This window comes from Globicephala melas, chromosome 2, assembly GCF_963455315.2.
Source record: "Globicephala melas chromosome 2, mGloMel1.2, whole genome shotgun sequence".
NCBI lineage: Eukaryota > Metazoa > Chordata > Mammalia > Artiodactyla > Delphinidae > Globicephala > Globicephala melas.
In genome coordinates, this window is record NC_083315.2 from 70,778,659 (window position 1) to 70,797,261 (window position 18,603).

The following is an 18,603-nucleotide window of genomic DNA, read 5'->3' on the forward strand; positions in this document are numbered from 1 at the left end:
TGCCCCCTCTTCCCCTCTCCTCCCTCCGCCCCCTGCGCCCTCCCCGCTGCTCCCGCGGGGGCCGCTCGCCCATTTGCTGCTGCCTGCCGGCCTCCCAGTTGACGGTGGATATGACTATATATGGGGACCCGAGCAGCCGAGGCGGCGGCCGGGCGAGGCCTCCCGCCTTCCAAACCTGCACTCCGGGGAGAGGGCACCGGGGCCTCGCGGGGTCCGAGCCGGGGCCGAGGCGCTAAGCTCTGCCCTCCGCCCTCCGCCACTCCTCCTCCCAGGGTCCATGCCCCGCCTTTAGGGTCCCCAGTCGAGCCGTCCTGAGTCACAGGAGGCCGGAGGAGAGGGGCAGGTAGTGGATGCTCGTCGCCCCCTTGAGCCGTCAGACCCGGGCGCGCTAAGCATCAGGCCCCGTACCCGGCGCCCGGACCCGTGCGCTCCGGACACCCGCCCCGCGCTTCTCCCAGCAGCTCCCAGACTGCCGGGTATCGGCCTGGGCTCTCACGTTCTGGAAACTCAATTGGAGCAGAGAAAGGAAGAGTTGGGAGGAAGGCCTGGGGTGCTGCTCTTGAGAATTTCTCTGCTGATACCGGTCAGAATGTCTGAGAATCTGTCTTATGCGGTGCCCTGTCCCTCGTATACTTTAGGGACATAGGACCCAGCTGACTCAGTTCTGCGTGTGCCTGTGTGCCATACTTCCGCAAAGGGTGGGGTGAGTTTGTTGGTGTGTAGGTGGGTGCATGTGAGTTTAAGGGGAAAGACCCTTGAGTTTAGACTCAGGCAACCTGGTCTTTGGTCTCTATCACCAGCAGCTCTGTGACCTTGACAAGTGACTTAGCCTCGGCACTGCAGTTCCCTCATCTTTAAATCCAGGCGTGTAGATGATCCCTGAGGTACTTCCATATCTAACTTTTAATAATTTTTCTTACACTGATTTTAGGGAGTTGGTCTCTTTCCATGTTAGGCATTCAGGTACTAGGTTGCCAAAACATGGGATAAATGTGACCCCTGCCAAGTCATTGCATCCACAGCTATAGCTCTGAGGAGGGGACAGACCCAGTTCTGTAGAGTAAGCTCTGCTTAGAGGCAGGAGGATTTCCCTATACCTCTTGCTCTTCCCAGCCCCCATTGGGGAAAAGCCTGCTCTTTTCAGAGCTTTGGTGGGAGGAGAAGAAAAGGGGCTGCCCCAAAGCCCTGCTTGAGACTGGCTGAGGCAGAGCTGGTGAGGGTCTTGTTAACAGTCCCCGCAGAATAATTCACAACCTGTACTACATGGATACCGAATATTCCCCGGACGGTATCTGAGCAGTTTAGGCAGGCCAAACAACTTGTAACTCCTTCAGAGAACGATCAAGTTCCTCTCCAGGATTTTATCAGGTTTCTTTCACTAACCCAACTGCCCAGGAGGGGAAAAAAAATACCCTGACCTGATGGTCAGAACATTAGATTTGTGTGCATAGGCACTGCATGGCACAGAAATTCACCAGGACCCTTTAATCACCAGATGTGAACCCAGCCACTGGGGCACTGACAAAGTTCAAGGCCTATGGGTGATATACAGATGCGTTGACCACAGGGGGCTGACTCCCCAGCTTGGGGCTCAGCATAGGGGGCATGAATAGAGACCCCAGAGTTAGACCCTGGGATCAAAACCTGGCCTGGCCACCTCCTTGCAGGGTGGCCTTAACCATGTTATAACCTCTTTAAGCCTCAGTTTTCTCTTCTGTAAAATAGGTGTACAAAGTCTTCCCTCGTAGGATTGTTACAAGGATGAAAATGAGATAAAGAATGAAAAGCGTTTTGTCTAGCACATAGGAAATTGCTCAGTAAATTGTGGCTGCTTGGGTGGCAGAGGGCAAGTCATTTCTCCTCTCTGGGCCTTAGTTTTCTCATCTATAAAATGACACAACTGAACTAGAGAAACTCCTAGAGGGACCATATATTACCGACTTTTCTCCATTGTGCCAAACGTAGCAGAGGAACGCGCTAAAGTTTCCTTAAGTGAACTGGTGTTAAAGACAATCCATTCAAACATACCACTGGTATGTATGCCAGGCAGGCACTAGGCTCCAGGATCCCCCAAATAAGACAGACACATCCATGCCATCCAGGTGTTCCAGCATAAGCAAGGTTATAAAAATCCAGAGGAAGAAATAGAAATGACTAGGTCAGAGTAGACAGATAAAAAATTCTCTGAAACGTGGTGGTTTTTAAACTGATTTTAGCGGAAGGATAGCAGTTAGATAGAGTGGAGGGTATTGTATGAGCCAAGGGAAGAAAAGAGAACGTTTGATGGTGGTCCAACAGTAGGTTCACTTGGGGGTGAACTGGGACGCGAGACTGGAAAGATAGATGGGGGGGGGTATATGGTGAAGGGGCTTGAATTCCAGGTTCAGATGTTCAGGTCTTATTATGTAAACTGAAGCCATCCATTTCTCTTCCCCTCACTGCCCCTCTCACCTAGGGCTATGTTCAGAGGTCAAAGACTGTGGTGTCCAGTGTGGTAATGGAGCTGCACAAAGCTAATTTTTAAAATCCCTTGGTACCACATCCCTAGACTGGTGGGTTAACATAGCAGGTTAACTGGACTCAGTCATTTCCATTTCACTACTGTTGAGATTATGCCCCATGACTCTCAACCAGCCAGACTCACCCCAGCTTCATGGACTGCACCATCCATGACCTTTCTATTATCAAGGGCTAGGACCAGCAAAATATTGTGACTTAAACAACAATTTCTTCTGTACTGGGCAGATCTCCTGGTCCCTGGATAGCATCAAGAGGGGTGGGCTAGACAGCCATGGGATACAGTGTATATCCCTTTCCCCACCTGATTGGCTGTGACTTAAGGACAGATCCATAGGCTAACCAGGGACCTAGTGTTGTGGCCTGTCAGGCAGAGATGGACTGCGTCCCTCAGCTTCCCTTTCACTGTAGTTTGAACTAAGGAGCATGAAAAATATGAATCAATATCTGAGGCTGCTGAAAAAAAGGGGGGTGCAATCTTGGGCCAGAGATGCCTTGTATGAGGGTGACTAAGGCTATTCACAGATATTTGGGCTTTCTTCCCAGTCAGGTCTTGGTAGGATTGCACATCCCCATCCAGTTAAGTTAGGTGTGGTCATTTGACTTTTTGTTTTTTCATTTGACTTGCTTTGGCCAAAGAAATGTGAAGCAAAGTGACTTATGGTGGCCACCATAATAATATATGCCTTACCATGTTCTTTTTCAAGGCTGTTGCTGTTCTGTCAGTCTGGGTTCCCAAGTGGCTGTGATAAGTAGACAACTCCCTCTCTCCCCAACTAACCCTTGGTGGACAGGTAGTATGAGTGAGATAAAAACTTTGCTATTTTAGGCCACCGAGATCTGGGGGCTATTTGTTACTGAAGCATTTCTAGCTTCTCCTGACTAATATACCACAATAGGCCATGTATCGTTTAAGTTATGAGGAAGCAGAGAAGTCTGGTTGTAGAGAAAGAGAATGGAGTAGACATATCAAGATAAACAGAAGCACCACTGAAAGAAATAGACTGGGAGACGATGACCAAATCTCAGTTCCAGGGGTCCTTATAATCACCCCCTTTCTTTCCTGAGGTTACATGAGAGAGTCTGTGTTCCTTGAAAGTTAAAAAACTGACCAAATCGTGGTGGTGTGGGAGCCTGCACGGGATCCTTGGTCCAGAGGTTCTGGGTGAACACCAAGAAAGTCCTTGGTATTTCCAGGAGATTTCTCCTGTGCTTGGTATTCAGTCATCTCCCCATAAACATTTGTTGAATGACTGTTTCTTGGCTATTAACCATACAAGTAAGCAGGAGAAACAGTTTCTGGAAAGGAACCATAACAAAACTAGGCTCAAAAGACTTATTTCCACTCAAAATAGGGACTCTATGTTTTACTTTCTGAAGAATGAATGTAAGTATTGTGACAGGATAGGACAAAGGTTCCACAGATATTTATTGAACACCTTTTGTGTGCAAAGCATTTAACTAGAGTTTATGGGATCAGGAAAGGTGGGTAAGGACATGGATCTTTTCCTCCAGGGAAAGCATCTATGTATATTGCAGCGTAAAACCCTCTTTCTGGGGGTCATTTAATGTTTTTCCACCTATGTTACCATGGTCCCAAATGCTGCCTGGGCCCCCCTATAGCTGTGAGGAACATATTGCAGGTTTTCTAGGAGAGCTTTAATGTTAAGCACACTGTCCTTTTCCTCCCATTAGAGTACCCATACTTATCAGACTACACTTCCCAATATTTGGTTAGAAAAGAGTCAACATGAGCACAGCTTACTAATGCGGCACCTTTAACAGAAAGACTCACTTGAATATGTACATCAGGGTCTGTTTGTTTAAAACAACAAAACAAAAACCTAATTACCTGATAGTCCCACATTGCTTAGCAGCAATGCCTCTCTACCTGTGTACCGTGACTCCCCCAGAGTGCACAGTGCTGACTCAAGCAATTAAGGGAAAGTGAAGAATCTGTAATTAAGTTGACAGACAATTGCTTCTTGCACTGGGTTTTGGAATGCAGCGTGTCATGTCCCATGGAACAAGATACAGCATGTTCTTCTCATACACAAGAGTGTTTTCTTTCTTGAGGGTTTGTGGTACCACCATCAAGAACCCGAGGAGAATATGCCCTGTTTCCAGGGAGGGTTTGGAGCTCTGAGAAAGGTCTTTAGGCCATTGTGAATGTCTTCCTTCACTGTTTAGTGACACATAGCCGGTCCTGATTCTGCAGCGAGGCCCCTGAGTACTCTTGCTACCTGGAGGGTTTGCACAAGCAAAATGGTTCTCCCAGTACAACAAAAGGCCATAAGTTTTCCTGCCTTACATCTTATCTTCTTTAAACAGCAGCAACTATGTATAGGTTTAATCGAGCCGACATGTGAAATTTAGCTGTCTCAAGAATGGCCCTATTCCCTATGGATGTAAAGTTTAGCAGGCACCTTCAAGTTCTTTCTCTCTTCCTCACAACCTCTTATGACAGCATCAGGTTGAGTGCTATTATCCTCACTCTACAGATGAGAAAACCAAAGGTGGTGATGACTCAAGATCATCCAGCTGGGAGGTGGCTGTGCAGGAAGAAGGACGTGGATGCCCCAGCTCCCAGCAATGGTGCTCTTTTCATTAACCATTCCCAACCTGGTTTTATATGAATATTTGATTCCATATTTAAAAGCAACACATTATAAGGTGAAGAGGAGAGGAGAGGGGACCACCAGAGGTCTTTTCTACATATGAACATGGTTAAAAGGTGATAGTAGTGAGACTGGGACTGAAGGAGTGTCTCACCCTTCGTGGGCCAGCTCAGGACTGCAGCCCAGGCTCCTAAAGGCACCCTCATTCTCGGCTGATGGGAGAACCTGGTGAAAGAGGATGGCTGGGCCAACGCAACCTTGCCTACTCTCCTGTTTATGGCCCAAGATTGGACAAGAAGGACATCTCCACAGAGATAGGCAAGTACATTGATTTTCTTCGAAGGGAGAGTTTGACGTAATTGTGAGAGATCTACATCTCCTTCTTTCAAAACTTTTGGGTCAGCAAAGGAATGAGTCACCAGTCAATCCAGGCCGTATGTTTGGGGGAAAATGAAGACAAAATATGTGGTCAGGACGGCATCTAGTGCTTCCTCAAGCCATAGCCTGGGCAGACATGAAAGCATCTACAGGCTTCCAGAGACTTGAGCCAGCCTCAGGAGCCATATCGAAGCGTTGGAATGGTTTTAATCATTGCTTCCTGGCAATGCCTACATTCTTTTGTATTGGATGCCACCTATTCATTTTTATATTTTTATACTTGGTTCTCAAGTTTCCACTGATGTCCTTAACAGGAACATATGTGAAAGTGATCTCTGCAGCCTCCCAAGTGGTGAGCAGAGCTCCACGCTTACTCTGCACACCGTGAAACCTGATGAAAAATACCGTGGATGTGGACAACCCCGGTGCCTCCTGCTGGAACTGAGGTCTGCCTCCCACCCATCCAGGCTCTAGGAGGGCTGCTGAATTAGGTCAAGTCGAAACCGGGATTTCTAAAATTTTGTTCCTGTGCCGATGTCCACCCACTGCCAACAACTTCGTTTTCAGTTGAGATGATTTGGTTTGGAGGCCTAGGGGTGGATCTAGGATACTGAAAGTAGGCAGTGAACTTGCTTGTTTTTGTAAAGACCCCTTCTTGCCTGACTAGCAAAATCCTTCTCTCCAAGTGTTTTCTACTGGGACCCTGGCTTCTCCTTAAGAGAGCCTGTTCTCTTGATTTAGTAGAAATTGCTATTTCTCAGTAGAAATGCATCTTTGAGTATGTTTTCTCCAGAGGACTATTTCCACCTCAGTAACTTCAGTGGAGGAGGGAGCCAGACCTTTCTTGCTGCTTGAGGTGAAGGAAATTCTCTGTTCTTTTTCTAAGGTCCTGGCACTGGAGAAGGGAGCTCCGGCTGCCAGCCGAGTTCCAGAAGAGGCTGGGTATTTTTAGCATGGCCTTCTTTACTTCCCAGCACCTGCCATGATCTGTAACCCAAGGGGCTACTTAAATGCCAGTGAGATGACTGAGGACAAGGCAGCCTGAGCTAATGTCCTAAAATACCACTCAAGGGAGGCTTTTCTTGCGGGAGACATGGCATTACCAGCTCTGTTCCTTTTCTTGTTCCTCCCCAAGCTGTGGAGCTGCTACAGATCCTGACTGAGGTGTGTGTGACATCTGCCTTGGGAAGAGGTTGGAGAAAATCACGGGATCCGTGTACCTCCATGCCAGCCAGTTTAGTTCTGATGCTTTTACTCTTGGCTCCCAACTTTAATCCTTCCCTCTACTGTTCATGCCAAATGGAAGAAACAAGAGAATGTCTACACACATTTCCCTGTGTGTAGCAAAATCCTCTTTTGATATCTATGAAAATATGTGAAGATAAGAGACAAAACCTAGTTAATGTTCTAGATCAGATGGTGACAATGGGATGCAAACGTCTTTCTCACAGCAGATATAACTCATCGAATTCATTATCCCCTAAAGATGAAGCAAGTTGGAAATAGAAATAGGTTCTTAAGAAGCCTGATATGTTTGTGGAGGACAGTTGCAGCATGGGGCATGAAGAATAAAGGGAATGTTTTAGGATGTCTCTAATCCTGGAGTTTGATCTCAGCCCATACTACCCACCGCATTCCTTGGTGCCACTGTCAGACACACAATAATGAGCTGATAAATTCTAGGGCTAGCTCAGTGTGGAAGTTCTTATGTGCCTCTGCTGACTTGTCTGACTATTCTAAATTCTCCCAAAGCCTGTTCATAAAGTTAAGAGCTTACTTCAGAAGGAAGTGAACCAGAACTTAAATATTTAAATGAGTTTTGTCCCCGTTAAAGTGGTCAGTTTTCATTTAGTTGAGTGAAAAATGCAAGCAGTGAATCACATATACCATGATACAATTTAGTAAAACATGGTATGTTTGATATATATAGTACATATGTATAATGTATATGGATACGCACAAACATAAAAAATTTTGGAAATTTGCACCTCAATCTGATAATTGAATTCACTTCCTCTGGGGAGAGAGGAGGGGGTTTAGGATTGGATATGGTGGTCAAAAAGGTGTGTAGCCATATCTTTAAGGTTTAGTTTGTATAAGTAGAATATTTTTATGAATTATACAATTAAAGTGTTAACAATTTTTTATTTTTCTTACTGTTGTTTTAAAATATATTCCTGAGTGGATCACAGAAAATTCCAGAAGTCTTATCACTGCCCAAGTCTTTCAGAAGAAGGAAAATCCACTTTGGCACGTACACAAGCCAAAGCCACACAGAAATTAAAAATCAATTAAAAAATGGGGAATTCCCTGGTGCTCCAGGGGTTAGGACTTTGTGCTCCCACTACAGGGGGCGTGGGTTCCATCCTTGGTCAGGGAACTAAGCTCCCACATGCCATTCAGTGTGGCCAAAAAAAAAAAAAAAAAAAAATCAATTAAAAAATAAAGTGGTCCAGCCCAGCATTCTGGCCTTCCATGAGATCCTTTATTTCTAAGCCACTGCTTGTGGCAAACTCAGTTTCAAGCTACCCCCTGGAACGGTTGTTAGTGCTATTTTACAAGCCACCTAATAAAATGAGTTTCATTTCTTTACCATTCTGTGTTTGGACCGAAAGCAACATGCCTTCAGCTCGATCACTAACCAAATTTGCCAAACCTGGTTCCTGGCAACTTAAGAATGTTCCAAAACACCAACCTACCTTCAAAGGATAAAGATTTGCCTCGTGAGGCAAAGTCAAAAGAATGTGCTACCAAGTCTAAGGGAATAGAGGCTCCAAATGTGGAGCTCAAAAATACTTTTGGAAAAAATGCAAATAAAAGGATATATAGCAAAATATTGACTATGGTTTCTTAGATGATGGAATTAGAAGAAAGTTCTGAAATGCTTTCTGTACTTTTCAAAGTTTCAAAAATGAACATGTTTTATTTTTATAATAATAATTTAAAAAATCAATGAATGTTCAGAGACTCCTTTAATAAAGGACTCTGGCAACGATGTTTCATATGTAAATATGAGACCCTTCAAAGGAACAATATGAAAGGAAAAGGGCTTATAACTCTGAATTACCTGTTAGGTTCCTTGCCATATTCTGCATGTGTCCTATTTCACAATCACAGGCTATTTGTGTCCTTGTCTTAATGCCTCTTCTAGCAGGAACACTCCTTGAGTACTATCCCTCTTCCCCTAGCACCTGGCTTAGGACTTGCACTGAGTCCTAAGTAATAATGGCACAAGTAATAATAGCAGCAGACTCTTACTAGACTAGGTTGAACAGGACTTGAACTCAATTCAGACAGGCGCCAGAGTTTACCTTAACCACTAGACTATATCACCCCTGCAAATGCTTGATGACAGCAGACCCACAACACGTTTATCTTTTTATTTATTTTTTATACATCTTTATTGGAGTATAATTGCCTCACAACACTGTGTTAGTTTCTGTTGTACAACAAAGTGAATCAGCCATATGCATACATATATCCCCCAATCCCCTCCCTCTTGAGCCTCCCTCCCACCCCTCTAGGTTGTTGCAAAGCACCGAGCTGATCTCCCTGTGCTATGCTGCTGCTTCCCACTAGCTAACACATGTTTATTGAGTGAACAAATGTTGCACGGGCGCATTAAAAAAAGTGCAGTCGCAATAATTTGTACTTTCACATCATTAACAGCAATAGGAAAGCCGGCAGTCAGCATCTTCCCAGCTAAAAGGATAGAAGACAAAGATCACTCTAGCCTGTTTTCACCTCTGCTCACTCTCCATCAGCCTTGCCGTCTGCACAAGGATGGTGAACACATGGCTGCAAGTGATGTGCTTCCCCCAGGTGTGTGGTCAGTGGGGGAGTCATTACTCATGTCCTTCCGTCCTCTGAGGAAGCTGGCATGGCTTGTGACTTCTCAGTCTTCAGCCATATTCCTCCAATGCACAAATGCTGACGCTTCTTGCTCTCTGGATTCTTGTGGACTCAATGTGATTGCTTTTTGGTACCTGCTGAGCTGCTGGGCCTGGGAGCCCCGGAATTGCCAGAGACAAACAGAAGCCCCAAGAAGTCACAACTCACTCAGTGAGCACACCTGATCCGGGGCAAGCCCAGGACACATACGAGTTCTCTTGTTCAACCCAACAGCCAAGTGGGTCACATTTCAGAACTCAACACTGGGAGACAGACTGCCTTGTTTGGGGGTAAAAATGCCTTCTTGGGCTTTGGCATCACCTAGGCTAGAATCTGAATAGGGATGAAGGCCCTTTAATCTCTCCTAGCCTCAGTTTCTCCTTCTGCAAACTACAGACAAGAATACCCACCTCATAAAATTTTTTAGGAGGATGAAGTTTCATAAGAGAACCACTGTGTCGGTTGCTTCCCATTCAACAGTCATGTGTGGGAAAATGATCAGCAAGTCCTGTTTACTCCTCAAAACAAACAAGCTCACTTGTCTTTCTACCAGATATGTCATTAGTATAAACCACTGATGAATGAAAGAGGACATTTCTTGTATTTCACACAGAGGAATCAAGGGTACACACTTCTATTTGTACATTTTTTACGGAGTTGGAAAGTATTATTTGAAAAACATAGGCTTTGGAATTAGCCCAACCTGATTTTGTCATTTATTAGCTGTGTGACATTAGCCAAGTCACTAAACCTCTCTGTGCATCAGTTTCTTCAACTGAAAAATGAGGATAATAGTTCCCACTTCATCAGGTTGTTGTGATAATTGAGCTGATTAATGAATGTAAACCACAGTGCCTGTCATGTAGAAAGTTTCAATAAATATTACTCCTATAATTATTACGAATTTATCAAAAGGTCCAAGGCATGTGAACATGTACACATATGCGTCTTTGTGGGTCTCTGTCTAAAACATTAGCCCAAACACATTATTATCACACCATTTGGGGTTGTCTTCTAGGCAATGAGCTCTTTTCTCTACCCCAAACTCTTCTCAGAACGAGGCTGCTCTTCTGTGACTTGGCACTCAGATTCCTGTTCTCTTCCAGGCCACTTTGGTTATTTAACCAGATATCTCTTGCATGAAAATGCTGGGGAGGTGGAACCTTGAACCCCTAGCAGAACCGTATCAGGTGGGCTCTGGGGGCAAGTCAAGACCTAATCCCTTTCTGTTTTATTTTTAAACTTCTTATTGACATACATACAGAGATGAACATATATCATATACATATGCTTCAACCCGATTTTCACAGACTCAGCAGCATCTGTATTGGAAATCAGAACACTCCAGAAGCCCTTTTTTCCACCTTCCACATATTATCTCCCTAAGGGTAACCACTACCCTGTTTTTGAACTTTATATAAATCTGGTCCCTAATTTTGAGCAGCTCAGTGCCTATTTGCTTCTCCCTCAGATTTATACTATGATTAGGCTCCACCTGTTTTTGATCATTCATTCAAGCATCCAATAAACTTTTCAGTGGCGGCTATGTGCAAGGCACTGTTAATTGTTAATTACCTAAAGCAAGGAGGCAAAAGACGTTTGGTATCTTGGTGGGTGTTTTTTGCCATCTTCTTCACATGGGCCACCTCCTTGAGCTGTTTCTCTCTGGAATGAGGTCCAAGTTTCCCATATTCTTCTCTCTAGTCTGGCTTCCACTCGGCATGCTATCCAGGAAAGTGAGTCTTCCTGGGTAAAGATCCCAACAGAAACTGACCAGTGTATCAGATTTCCAATTCCAGGAGAGAGTATCTGACCGGCCTGGCTGGGTCCATGCTTGGTCATGTCGAATGTGGCTGGAGGGTTAGGGATACATGATGCTAAAAGGTTGTGGATCCACCCCTGAAAAGAGGGAGTGCTCCTGAGGAAGGCTGAGGGGCACGGCTTGAGGTTCTCAGGAGGGACTGTGGTCCACACTGGCCCCTTCCAGCTCTGATAGTCTATGATTTCTTTTTCTTCTCAGATGCAGATACTTGGACCCAACATCTAAACGGACTTAGTCACCCCCTGAATCCAAGTTGACCTGAAGCAATTAGATGACATGGCTCACGGAAGACTAGGACCAACGCTCCCCAAACTGCCCTTGCAGGGGCATTTCTGACTGCCCTCAGTGTCCAGCTACTCGGCATGGCGGCTCTTTCATCTGGCTCTGAGAATCAGCTGTGGTTTTATAGACTCCCATGCTCTTCAGTCTCTCCCCCTGAGGAGGGGTGTCCATCACAGCACAGACCTGGCCCCGAAAAACGAATGTCCTGGGTGCAGGGGCCGCCAACTGTTTATGATGATAATTATTACTGCAGAGCACTGGAGTTCCTGCCCAGATTCCAGAAGTCACCCACGTGCAGGAGCGTCTGCAATGGCACCCTGAATCCTGCATAACCTCATGGTCAGAGTAAAGAGCATAAAGCTGGATGTACGGTCCCAGCTCTGCTTGTATCATGTGTGGGGGGTGGAGACAGAGGCAGGGAACTGTGCTAAAGTTTGCTTTACATACACGAGCCCATTTAATCCTTGCTACAAATCCAAGAGAGAGACACTATTACTCCCATTTTTATGGATGTGCAAACTGAGGCAGAGAGTGGTGAAGTATAACACAAGCAAAGCCCAATATCATTTACAAAGTGCTTGCCTCCTTATTATCTCACTGCATCCTCAAGAAACCCCATTTTAGGGGCTTCCCTGGTGGCGCCGTGGTTAAGAATCCACCTGCCAATGCAGGGGACATGGGTTCGAGCCCCGGTCTGGAAAGATCCCACATGCCGCGGAGCAACTAAGCCTGTGTCCCACAACTACAGAGCCTGTGCTCTAGAGCCCGTGAGCCACAACTGCTGAGCCCACATGCCACAACTACTGAAGCCCACACGCCTAGAGCCCATGCTCCACAGAGAAGCCACCGTAATGAGAAGCCTGCAGGCAGCAATGAAGACCCAACACAGCCAAAAAAAAAAAGAAACCCCATTTTACAGATGAGTTGCTTATGGCTCAGTTTCCCAACTTTGCACAAGTCGTAAGTGGAGAAGGTTGGACACAGACTCAGAACACTGAGTCCCATCCCTTAAGGCAAATCCGCAAATAACTGTAATAAGAAGCAGATGGAGAAGAATGCCTTTAGATGATCCAGGTGAAATTCTGTGGCGTTACCAAGACTGGTGAGCTCATATATACAGATGGAAGAAATTGAGGAAAGATTGAAGGAGGAGGCGATATTTTGATCTAGTTCTTAAGGGTAGGCGGGCAGTATTAGACAAGCATAATTGCAGGGAAGAACACTCCAGGAGAGCCCTACATGAGCCAAAGCCTGGGGAGGAGTGTCCAGGAAATAGTGGGAAGTCTTTTGATGTACTGGGGAGACTGGTGGGCAGAGTGGGGGATGAGACTGGAATACCAGGGTGCCTCTCACCTGGGCCATGGTAATTATCTCTGACAGGTTGGGGCAGATGGGATGGTGGGTCAACAACCCACAGGTAGAGCCTGTGACCTCAGAATCCCCTGAGCTTCCTTGGCTTCATTGGGTGCCTATGGTTAGGGACAAGGTGGGGGCGGCAGTTGGAGTGCCATATTATTTGCAAGTGCTGGGGAGATTCAGCAACTTTCTAAAAGCAAGAACAATAAAACTTTTATAGACTGTTACAGAGTCAGTTGCCCTGTAAGGTAGAGTAAGATTGCGGGTGTGTGGGGGAAGTTTGCAGGTCAAGGAGGGTAGAGAGCAAGCTAGCGAGAGGTAACAGCTAAACATGGCTTCTTCTGGTCCCATGTAGGTTTCCACCTCCAGAGGCATAGCTTGTGGGAAGACAGCATCTCTTCACTGAGCCTCAGATTCCTCAACTACAAAATGGGAGATCACAATACCTTCCACTCAGGGTTGCTGCAGGAATCCAGTGAGATGTACTGATGTGTCTTGGGACATTACTTTCACTGTTATTTTATACTATTATTAACCCTTCTCATGGGTGCATGCCTTTTCAACTAGAGAATAAAAGTCTTCAGGAGTAGGGGCCACATCATCTATTTCTTTTCATCTTTGACAGTGCCAAACAAACATGCAACAAATTGTTTCAACAAACGAAATAGACAAATGTTTAGTGTAGTTTTTGGAAGTCTTACAATTTGTTCCTCAAATCGTGCTGAGCCAGATCTCAGGGAGCTGCAAGCAGCAAGGCGGGTTTCACACAGTCCTTCGATACTCGCACACCAAGCTGCATTGAGCCCCTGTTGTGTGAGTTCTAGTCCGTGGACCTTCTGCTCTAAAGGTGTAGATTATCTTAGAATCAGGAACCTGGAAAGGTGATTACCAATTATCGATCAAGTTATGAAAAATGAGGGTCTTGATGCTGTGGGCTCATCAGCAGAAGAATAGAGTTAACTCTCCCTTGAGCCTCACTGGGTAGGACAGCCAGCCTTCCTGTCGCTGAGCCCTGCACATCTTCCCCTGGGGGATGGGGATGGGGTAGAGGGTTGATAAGGAACTGCTTCACTGTGTGTGTGTGATTCCAGGAGCAAGAGGAAAAGCATCTGGGCTGTTTTGGAAGATTCGGCTAAGAGGAAGGCTTGGTTGTCCTAGAGGAGAAGGGGACAGGGGCTTGGGGCGGGGAGAGGATGGGAGACCTTCATTTCTTTCTTTTTTAAAAAAAATTTATCGGGGCTTCCCTGGCGGCGCAGTGGTTGAGAGTCCACCTGCCGATGCAGGGGACACGGGTTTGTGCCCCGGTCTGGGAAGATCCCATATACCACGGAGCGGCTGGGCCCGTGAGCCATGGCCGCTGAGCCTGTGCGTCCGGAGCCTGTGCTCCGCAACGGGAGAGGCCACAGCAGTGAGAGGCCCGCGTGCCGCGAAAAAAAAAAAAAAATTATCTATCTATTTATTTATTTATTTTTGGCTGCGTTGGGTCTTCGTTGCTGCGTGCAGGCTTTAGTTGTGGCGAGCGGGGGCTGCTTTTCGTTGCAGTGCGCAGGCTTCTCGTTGAGGTGGCTTCTCTTGTTGCGGAGCACAGGCTCTAGGTGTGTGGGCTTCAGTAGTTGTGGCGTGTGGGCTCAGTAGTTGTGGCTCGTGGGCTCTAGAGTGCAGGCTCAGTAGTTGTGGCACACGGGCTTAGTTGCTCTGTGGCATGTGGGATCTTCCCAAACCAGGGCTCGAACCCATGTCCCCTGCATTGGCAGGCAGATTCTTAACCACTGCACCACCAGGGAAGTCTGAGACCTTCATTTCTGAGGGTGGCAGGACCCAGGGTGGGATGGTTGCTTGGATGCTTAAGGACCTTGGTACTTATGGAACTTTGGCTTCTGTCCCATGCCTGAGCTTGGCATGGTGATCATGGATATGTTTGTAGAGCATCCCACCTTTGAATGGACGCCACAAGCTTGGACCAGGGACGCCCAACAGTGACCACAACTAGACGACTTACTCATGGGTCATGAAAGCCCCAGGGAGAGGGCATAGGAGCCACCAAAAAATGACCAAAATGGGACTTTACACTGAGCTTGGTTTGTGAGGAATCAGAGCCCAATTTGATTTAGTTCAGAAACACTTCCAGTAATGACAATTCTTACAGCTCAAACAAGGCACAAAGACTTGTGCCAGTTAACAGCAATGAACATTGTGTAGAGAAATTGCTATAGAAAAACTCTCTTGGGACCTGAGCATTAAGAGTGGGAAAGAGAGTGCAAAAGTTGACATGAAGAACTCAGGGCCAATCTACCTAATATTTGGGTGATTTTTTGTAGGGGAGAGTTTACTTTCGGGAATAATGCCTGGAAAATTTGTGTCTGATAAATTTGAAAAAGAGGTGCCACAAAGCCACAAGCCGTCTCTAGAGTGGTAGGAGGGAGTTTGGATTGGAGCACGTCATTTCACATTGTGTTATCCTTTTTGTGGTTAGAGTATCAAGCTTTAGAAGGCAAAGATATTTTGGGAAGTGAGGCCTTTATTTTGGTTACTCTGTGTTTTGATTATCCCCAGAGCTCCTGGGCTAAGTACTTCTCTTGTCAATGAGTTTCTTGCCTTGACTCCTCATAGGAGTCTCACAAGCTGGTGTCATCACTGACTTTTCATTGTCATCTGTCTTGGGGACATTGTCTATTGCCCCAGAAGCCCACAGGCCACAAGAGGGAATAAAACTGTGAAGGTATGGTTAAGGAGAGACAGCTTCCCTTGAGATTTTGACATGGAAGGACTGTGTAAAAGGCCCCCTCATGGCAAATCAGGGTAAATTCAGACATAGGAACCACAAAACTTTGAGGTGAGTGTGGTGGGCTCTCTACCAGTGGGACGGGTGCCTGGCTAAGAAGGTCTAACTTCTGGGTGAGCGGAGAAGGGTGTTATGTAGGGAAGCAGCTCAAGGATGCTTTGCTAAGTTGAGGATGAAGAAGCATAGTGAGGGGGGAGGTCAAAAAAACCAAGGGGACCATAACAGGTGCCAAATCCAAAAGACAGCTGAGGTGGAAGAGGAGAGGAAGCAGAAAGGTGAGGGTGGAGTTGGGAAAAGAGACTGGGCTGAAGAGTCAGGACATTCTGTGAAGGAAAGCATGTTCTAAGGCACCCTTGACACCCAGTGGCTGGTTCACTAGAGGAGAATGTTGATCCTAAACATTCACCCCAGAGTCCCTTGAGAATCTGTAGAAGTCATCTTCATGCCTGTCTGCTTTTCTTAACCATCCCGCTGCTTTGACTCTATTCTCTGACTGTCTGAATCCATCTATCTACTCGGCCCTTAATCCCAAAGTGGCCAGGGAGAAGGAAGCACAGAGAAACCGCAAGAGTCCACTTGGCCACCAACCAGTAACAATAACAAAAGAACAGTTTTGACGAAGGATCAGAGGTTGAAATAAGCAAACATTTCAACTCATGGTTTTATGTCTCCTTGCCTCCCTCTACTTTGAGGATAGAGATTTAACAGCTCATACCAGTTAGATCCCTCTCCCAAATTGCAGATGGATCTGATTTCTGCCCATTCCTCCCTCTACTTTACGAGACAGGGGCCTCTTTAACTGTCTCCTCTGCACACTGTACTCCGTTTTGGGCTCCTGGATCAAGCAAGACCTCAGACGGGGCAATGGCAGGATCTGGAGCTGCAGTTCTGTAGACGTGTGCTGAGTCAACTTGGCAGCTGGTCCTTCGATGGCCTTGCCCCACTCCTCAGCACCACCTAGCCTGAGCTCCAGGTGTAGGCTTCTGATTCACTCACCATTTCTACCTTGATTCCCTAAGCCTCCAAGACTGGGTTTCTTTATCTTTTTTTTTTTTTTTTTTTTTGCGGTACGCGGGCCTCTCACTGTTGTGGCCTCTCCCGTTGCAGAGCACAGGCTCCGGACGCGCAGGCTCAGTGGCCACGGCTCACGGGCCCAGCCGCTGCGCGGCATGTGGGATCTTCCTGGACCGGGGCACGAACCCGTGTCCCCTGCGTCGGCAGGTGGACTCCACCAGGGAAGCCCAGGTTTCTTTATCTTGTCCCTCCTACTCCATCTTGCAGCCATGTCTTAGTCTGAAGTCTTGCCCTTGAATCCCAGTACCTGTCCTCTGTCATTCCCTCAAATTATACCTAATACTTCCCTCCCTCCAATACAGATCTTCTAGCCTGGATCTGCCTGACTAGCAGGGGGATGTCCACTGGTTACCCCCAAACCTCCCCTAGGCCAGTCCATCTCTCTGGACTTCTAGGATCACCTATTGCTGAGACCACCCTCCACCACCTGCCTTGCCTTGGTGGGTCTCTCTGTGTCTTGGCCAACCTTGTGTGATCTATTCCCTGCCCTCTAAGCCATTGTTATTCTCAGTGGTTCTAAAATCATTAATCCAACAGCCAACAAGTACTTATTTATGGAACACCATCTACACGATTGGTGCTGTAGGAGCAACGTCCCTCAGCCAAGTGACAATTGAGAGGCAACAAACTTCAGTTTGTAGTGATATGAGACCAAATGTGAAGTTATCTTCATTTACCCTTTTGGAAGAATTATTTGAGCAAGTATATTAGGTATCTATTGCTGCATAACAAATTACCTCAAAATTTAGTGACTTAAAATAAGAAGAAATAATCTCTCACAGTTTCTATGGGTCAGGTATTAAGAAGTAGTTTAGCTGGGCAACTATGGCTTGGGGCGTCTCATGAGGCTGTAGGCAAGATGTCAGCTGGACTGCAGTTATCTGAAGGCTCGTCTGGTGCTGAAGGACTTACTTCCAAAGTATTGGATGCAATTTGGTGCTCAGTGCTGAGAACACCACAGTTCTCCCCACAAGCCTTTATATGGCTTCGTAAGTGTCCCCATGACATGGTGGCTGGCTTCCTCCAGAGCAAGTAATCCAAGAGACCAAGGATGGAGCAGGAACGTCTTTTATGACCTAACCTTGGAAGCCACAGATATAAGTTCTACCATATTCGGTTGGTCACACAGGTCAGATTCAATGTGGTAGGGGAAACGTAAGGAAACAGATAATAGGAGTTGAGGATCATTGGGGACCATCTTGGAGACTGACCACCATGCCAAAGAACAATTCAGCTTAGGGGCCAGGAAGATTTTTATCTGTTAAGAAGATAATATTTAAGGCTTTATCTCCAATGCTGGAACAGTGCCTAGCATATAGTAAGTACTCAGTAAACATTGAGCGAATGCATGATTGAGTGAACAGTATACATTACTTTCCGGAAGTACTCTGTAGTTTATAGAGTACTTTTCCAGATCTTATACAATTTGATTATCACCTCTGTGAGACAGATCAGGCTAGTATTATGAATCCTATTTCTAGAAGTGTTCATATGTAGTGTTATTAATACTATTTTACTTCAGATATGTAAAGCATCACCTAAAGTCACACAGCCTGAATCTGATGCCCTTTCTCCCTGGGCTAGTCATACCACAGGATCATGGTGTAACCCCAGTTCACTGGGCTTTGTCCATCTCATTGGCTATGAGGTGGGTTTTTTGAAGTAGAGGTGAAATGACCCTTGGGAGGCTGAGCCAGTGCCGTTTTCTGGTTTACTGGGTGGATTTACTGCAAAGCTAGTGACACTTAAGGCTATTTACTTGCATTGGCCCTTCCAGGTCAATTCCAAACATTTTGGCAAGTAAGAACCACTTATCTGTGACCTCATGCAACAAACTGAAACAATTCCAGGAGACGGTAACCTGATGTTTAACAACATTTACA